The sequence below is a fragment of the Chaetura pelagica genome, unplaced genomic scaffold (genome assembly GCF_000747805.2).
Source record: "Chaetura pelagica isolate M959 unplaced genomic scaffold, ChaPel_1.0 scaffold658, whole genome shotgun sequence".
Lineage (NCBI taxonomy): Eukaryota > Metazoa > Chordata > Aves > Apodiformes > Apodidae > Chaetura > Chaetura pelagica.
The window spans coordinates 101098-107631 of NW_009954168.1; the positions used below are offsets into that span (position 1 = coordinate 101098).

The 6534-nt window shown below is 56.0% G+C and overlaps 1 protein-coding gene across 1 annotated transcript in view; it reads left to right on the forward strand.

Annotated features, from left to right (window-relative positions):
- The window catches only part of RASGRF1 (Ras protein-specific guanine nucleotide-releasing factor 1), a 63355-nt gene that overhangs the window by 36826 nt on the left and 19995 nt on the right, over window positions 1–6534 (forward strand). The window lies entirely within an intron of this gene.

Here is a 6534-nt window from a genome sequence, read left to right on the forward strand (position 1 = left end):
GGTGGGAGCAGCAGGACCGGGGACGCTCCCGGTGCCACCCGCAGGGCTGCTCCTCGCCGGGTGCTCATTTCTGCGGGGAAACTGCTCTGAACCAGCAACGCGAGGACCTGGGGTCCCTGCGGTGGAGCCTGGGGACCCCTGCGGGGACGGCAGCCCCAGACGGGCCCGGGGGTGGGTTTCTCTCCCCAGGTGGGCAGGGTGGCACTGAACAGCACGGCATGTGACAGTGGCATCTTCGAGCTTGTTTGTCTGGTGGTGTTTGCTGGAGCTCGGTGTGCGTCTGGGCGGGCAGCATCACCTTCAGTCTCCCGAACGCATTGAGGACCCCACCGTGGTTGACCCCTCCCTTGGCCCCCACGCGTGGGGTGTGGCCACACACCCTGGGAGGTGCCAGTGTTGCCGGGGGCACGGGGAAGCCCCTTGCAGGGGGGAGCGGGGCTGGTTTTCCCAGCGCTGGCAGCCCAGGCTGGATGCTGGCAGGAGGCACCAGCGTTTTGGGTCCAGCTCTGCAGGTCTTGCATAATTTCTGCCCGAGCAGGTTCCCGGGGGGCGGTGGCGAGCACTGCGGACTGTGGGACAGGCCCTGGGGGATGACTGGAAGGACATAAGCCCCTTAATTGCCTCTGGCTAATCGTGACACGCTTGGGGCTCCAGAAAACCCTGCCACAAGAGCCGGGCAGTGCAGACCACCGCTCAGGGCATGTCTCCAGGCTCTCGGCAGGGATCACAGGAATGTGGCTCTGGTCAGATCAAAACAGCCTTTTTTTTTGCCTTTTTTTTCCCCCCCCAAGAGCCCTGTCCCCTTGCAGTCCTACCCCTGCCCTGGAACAGCCCCCGTGTGCCAGCAGGGAGGGGCCTGTGTCTGCACAGGGGTCACACTGCTGTCCTGTGCCAGCACCCTCAGAGTTGATGTTGCTCATTCCTGGCTTGGCTTAAATCCATCTTGCCAGCTGGGCCCTAACTCCAGGTGCAGGGAGGATTTTCCACCATGGGGAGGGTGTCAGAGCCCCTCTCCAGTGCAAAACGCCCGGGGAAGGTTTATCTGCCGTGCCAGCGAGGGGCTGCTCGCTCGGCGCGGGGAGATCCTGCCACGCCAAATGGTTACCAGGCCACGGATCCGCACCCACTCACCCCGGCTTTGGCGTCTGGCTCGTCATTTTCTATCATTCATTAGGACAAATTTAAATGAAAGTGCTCGAGCACTTGAATGCCCTCTGCTTTGCAAACTAATTAACGGCCTACGGGATGAGATAAGCAGCAGAATATTGATGGTGCAGCTCTGCAGCACGGGCTGTGCCGAGGCCGGCGGCGGGCAGAGCCGGCAGGGCTGCGAGTCCTGCCAACCGGGGAGATCTCACCTGGTGCTGAGCTGTGCTCAGCATCGCTGGCTCTTCCTTCAGAAGGAAGGTGCTGAGGAAATGTCCAGCATTGCCCACGATCACCACTAAATTGTTTTCTGAGGGTATTTATCCAAGCAGTTGAGCTGGAGCTGTGAGGACATGATTTCCCTGCAGCAGAGGAGGTTCAGGTCTGGATTCCTTCTTCCCTGGGGCAAAGCCTGAAAGGGTTCACATTCTCCACAAGGAGGAATTTTAAAAGGTGGGTCTTCCAAACCCCCTTTCTTTTTCTAAAGTTAGCATATTTTGCTTTGGGGGGGGGTGCTTTTTTGCTGGGAATGCAGCGTGGTTGTAGCGTGTACACGAGAGAAGAAATGAGCAAAGGTATTTGAAAAACTGAAATACCAAAGAGGGGTTTTTGATGCCTCTGGAAACTTTCTTTTCTGTTTTTGTTGCATTTTTCCACAAATGAAATTTTCTTCAAGCTGGTTTGATCTAGAAGGTATTTTTTTGCCGGGTGGCTTCAGGCTGTGTCCCAGAGGAGGGGAAGGTCTGTGGGTGCTGGGGTGTTTGGGCAGTGGTGCTGGCAGTGCAGTGGGTGGGCAAGTGCCCGGCAGGGCTGGGGGTGAACCCTCCCTTTTATTCCACTGCCCCCCAGGACCTGCTGTCCCAGCCCCCCAAGGGTGAGGATGCTGGGATGTGCTTCAGGATGTGCTCACGTGGTCACGTCTCCCTTCCCTTGGTGGAAAGGGCCATGGGAGGCTACCTGGGGCCAGGTCCCTGCTGTGCTGCAGAGAGAGTGGGCAGGACACAGTTCTCCAGGTGGGAATGGCCATGATGGGGCACATCTGGTGGCAGATCCCAGCAGAGGCATCCACCATGCATGGGGGTCTGGAGCTGATCCATCCCCACCGTGTGCTCAGGAGCAGGAAGGCCCCGGCACAGGGTGAGATCATCCCATCACAGAGCTGGGCAGCGGGAATCCCGGCTGGATCGGCTCTGTGGATCCGGCCTTGAGCTGGATTTGCAGAGCAGAGCCCTGGGGCCAGGAGTTATTCTTGGCCAGCAGCCCTCTGGGGCTCCGAGGAGAGCCAGGGTGATGCAGAGGCAAGAGGCAGCGCCGCGCCGAGCCCTTGACTTGAAGCTCGGGAGCTCTCTCGAGCTGGGAGTCTTTTTCCCCACAAAGCTCTTGTGAAGGCACAGCCCAGAGCTGGAGCTTTGTTTCCCTGTCTCTGAAGCATTTGCCAGGGATGGGTGTCACATTTATTGTCCATGATATCAGGGGAGACTCCGGGTCGCATTTTGTCCCACAGTGCAAAGCTGAGGCCGGGGTTCCATGGGTGGGCACACATGGCTGTGGTTTCCCAGTGGGGTGGGAGAAGGCTCGTGGAAGTGGTTTCCACTGGCATGTCAGGATGTGATTCTGGGCACGCTGCTGCCCGCTTGCCATCCTTCTGGTGATTCCCAGGGTGCTTGTTCAAAGGACAGGACGATGCGGGGTGACCCGTGTGGGGTGGCAATGGAGCACAGGACACCCTGCCCTGCCTGCCCTGGCCTTGCCACGGGCTGGAAGAGTATTCCCCAAACTTGTCATATAAATCCAGATAAGGCAGTGCTGGGACAGGGCGGCCTTCAGAGGTGTTGTGTGAACCGAGGAGCTGAAGTTGTGGCATGGGCTGTTCCCCACCAGCACAGGAGACACGAGCTGGCAGGGTTGCTAGGTAGGTTGCAGCTGGGAGCTGTGGCCAAGGTTGTGCTCATCACTGTCACCAAGGGCTGGCTCTGCTGGTGATACCAACTGGGCAAACTAGTGGTTGATACACTTGTGAACCAAGTGAGGTGTGTATGATGAAGACACTGTCCACACTGGTGGTCCAGGCTGCTGGGTTTTAATGGCTATGATGAGTTTTCCAAAAGGCTGAGATCCCGCATAACTGATCCCTGCCCCTGGAATGTCACCATGGAAGCAAAGTGTGTGTCCCGAGGCTGGGGACAAGGTCTGGGTACTTTAGGACATGGCGTGCTCAGCCATCAATACCTGCCTGTCCCAAGCCCATGTCAATCACCTTCCAGGGGTTTTCCAGATCTGGAGTTAACTTTAGCATCCATGTCTCAGGTACTTGAGCTTCAGCATCCAAACTCTGCAGCCAGGTTCCCTGGGGCAGGGGAAATCCTGCTGGAGGTGCTGGCAGCTGTTGGATGGTCAAGAAAAAAGTGGGTTTGTATATTTGAACTCTGAGCTAAAGAAGGAAAACAAGTGTTGGAATATTGTGGTTTCCAAAGGCTGGGAGTCAGTAGAGGCTGGTTTCTGATAAAGCAAAAAGGTCAGAAGCAATTTCACCTGTAAAGCAAACAAAAAAAATGTGAAAAAGAAAAATCTATTAAAGAGTTCAAAAGAATATTTTTCAATACAGTTTAACTATAGGAACCACTTTGATTAAGAAATGTCTTGGCTCAAGCTCTTCAGCATCTTCTCATCACCTGGGCTTGCTCACTTGGGTCTTTGCCATCACAACCAGCCTGTTGGGTTTTTATAAACTTTAAATTTAAACTTTAGACCCTGTACTTTTAGCCAGGCTTTCCACAACACCCAGCTCATCCAGCAGCACAGAAATCCCCAGGTCTTTCTGGGACATCTGATTATTTATTTACTTTTCCCACATACATCACAATTTGTGAACCAAAACCTGAACGACTCCTCGATTTGCAAATGAAACTACTGATTTCTTGCATTTTAAGTGTGATGCCACGGTGCAGGCATCCCATGTGACCACACAGGCATTGCCTGGACCACGCAGGCTCTGCCTACGACCTGGGGATGCCTGCAAGGCCACCCAGCTCCTCCATTCCAGTCCCAGGTCCCGTCTTCCCTGAGCGCCCGCGCTATGTAGGTCAGGGAAGTGAAAAGCTGCCACAGTTGCTGGCTGTGGATGTTTCAACTCATCCAGCCAGAGCAGGAAAATTCCCCTCCCTTGCCCTTTATGTCAGCTGCAATAACCATCAGCCTTGTGAACATGTAACTATGGGCCATGGGGGGGGTGGAGGGCAAGTGGGTCCTTGGTGAGCAGCAGCTGAAAAGCTCCCATGGTGGCTCAATGAAACTGCTTTGTGCAGGGGAAGGTGGTGGGCACCACTTCCATGTGGGCAGTGTTGCTGCGGGTGGTTTCCATCTTGGTCCCCTGCTCTCATGTGGCCCCTCTGGCTGAGCTGGGCACTGTCTGTCACTGGAGTGGGTCTGCCACGGTGGTCACAGCATCCAGAGCGTCCGGGCAAGTTGTTAGGGCTGGAAAATGTGCCTCTGTGACGGAGAGTTTAAAAGGTCATCAAACCAGCAAAATGAACCAAAACAGGTGTGAGAAGATGCAAACTCAGTGGTTCATGCTGTGTCTGGGGCAGGGGCAGCCCCGGGGGGCTTGGTGGGGGTGATGTTGGAGGCAGAGGCTCATCCTGCTCCTCTCGGTGCGGTGCTGGGGAGCGGCTGCTCCCGCCTGAGGGTCTGTCCTGCTGCTGCAACTCCAGCCCCAGCAATGGAGGTGCTCCTGGGCTGTTGCTGTGCTATCAGAGAAGGATTAGAGAAGGTGGAGATAAAAGGTGTTGCGAGTTTTGTTATTCAAATATAAAATAACTCCCACCTTTTGAGCACACTGCACCCTCTGAGTATCGTGTGGACAGGCTGGGGGGAGCTTCTGGCTTCACATTGTCTGGACCTGCTGCTGGCAGAGACAAAACTTCGAAACCTTGAGGAGGTCCTGGGTTTCAGTTAGAGGAGCCAGAAGCCATCTGACAAGATGCTTTTGAGGTGCCATGATGGCCTGATGCCGTGGGAGGCAGGGTGTCCCCAGCCCTGCCTGGGCTCTGCTACCCCTTGTTTTAAAATCTGACCATCCTCAAAGCTCTGCCAAGTGCTGCTTTTCCAGAGAGCCCTGGGCAGGGTCTGGGAGCCCTGACCCAGCGTGGTGCCAGGTCCTGCTTTCCCACATCCCGCAGCCCAGACAACAGGGCTGGGACACTGGGTGCCTGGCAGTGCCCTGGCACAGCTGGTGATGTTCCTGAGCTGCTGGTTAAGGAGGAGGATTCCCAGCCCTGCTGATCTGCCGAGCGTGTTTCCATGCTGCTTGCACAGGAAGGGATGGAAAGAGCTGGGCAGAAAGCAGAGGCGTGACTGCTGCACTGTTCCAGAGACCAGAAATTCCTGGTGCATTTTCTATCAGAGATGTTTCATTGCCAATAGAAGCCTTTGGGGGTGGGAGGGAGAGGAAAGGGGGGTGAGAAGTGAAGGGCTGTGGAGCTGCTGCAGCTCCAGACATGTCCCACAGACAGAGGCAATCTGCTGGCCTGGAGTTCACACCAGCCTGGCCACAACAGAATGGGGATGGGGTGGGAAGTGAATGATGGCATAGTTTGCCATGGAGCAAACTCATCTGCAGGATCAGCAGTTAAAAGATACTGCACTTAAAGGGTCCTGGGCAGAAGGAAAGGAGATGCATGTTCACAAGGTGACAGGAACAACCTGTTTTCCCCAAAGGTGAAGAAGCTCTGTCTGCTGGAGGGTGCCAGGGCAGTGCAGGGTCCCCGGGTTCCCCCTTCCACTCTGCAGGACCCCAAGGGCTGAGCAAGCTCCCAGGGTGTTTCTCAGGGTGTCACTCAGTGAGATGTGAGACCTTGGGGGGCGCTGGGGGGAAGCTGGGTGTCTGTCTGTCTGTCCTGCACTGGCATCACCTGGGAGCAGCTGCACCTCAGCTCCCCTGGAAGCCTCTGGCATCTGTCTGGAGGTCCCTCTTCTTGGCACTCAGATTAGGAAAGGATGGGAGTAAAGATGTGCAGGGAGGGCAGGGGAGAGCTGGGAGGAACTGGGGTGGGAGGGTAGCCCTGTTCTGGGGGAGCTGGGGAGAGCTGTACCCATCTGTGTTCCTATGGCACGGCAGGCTCTGCGTTCTGCTGCTGCTCCTGCCATCCCGGGGAGCAGAGCTGCACCCTGGGGAGCGAGTGGCTGCTGCAGGGTAGGTTTGTTTTGGTTTTTTTACCAAGATACCCATTAATTCAGATCCCTTGTTAAACCTAACAGAGGCACGGATAATGTCAGGATGAGCTTTTCCCAGTGGGTTTCGTTTTTAGCCCCGTTATTCCGGGCAGCATCCGGCACTGCAGCGTGGTACCTGTTTCCTAGGAGACTGAAGTGAAGCAGAGGAGCAGCACC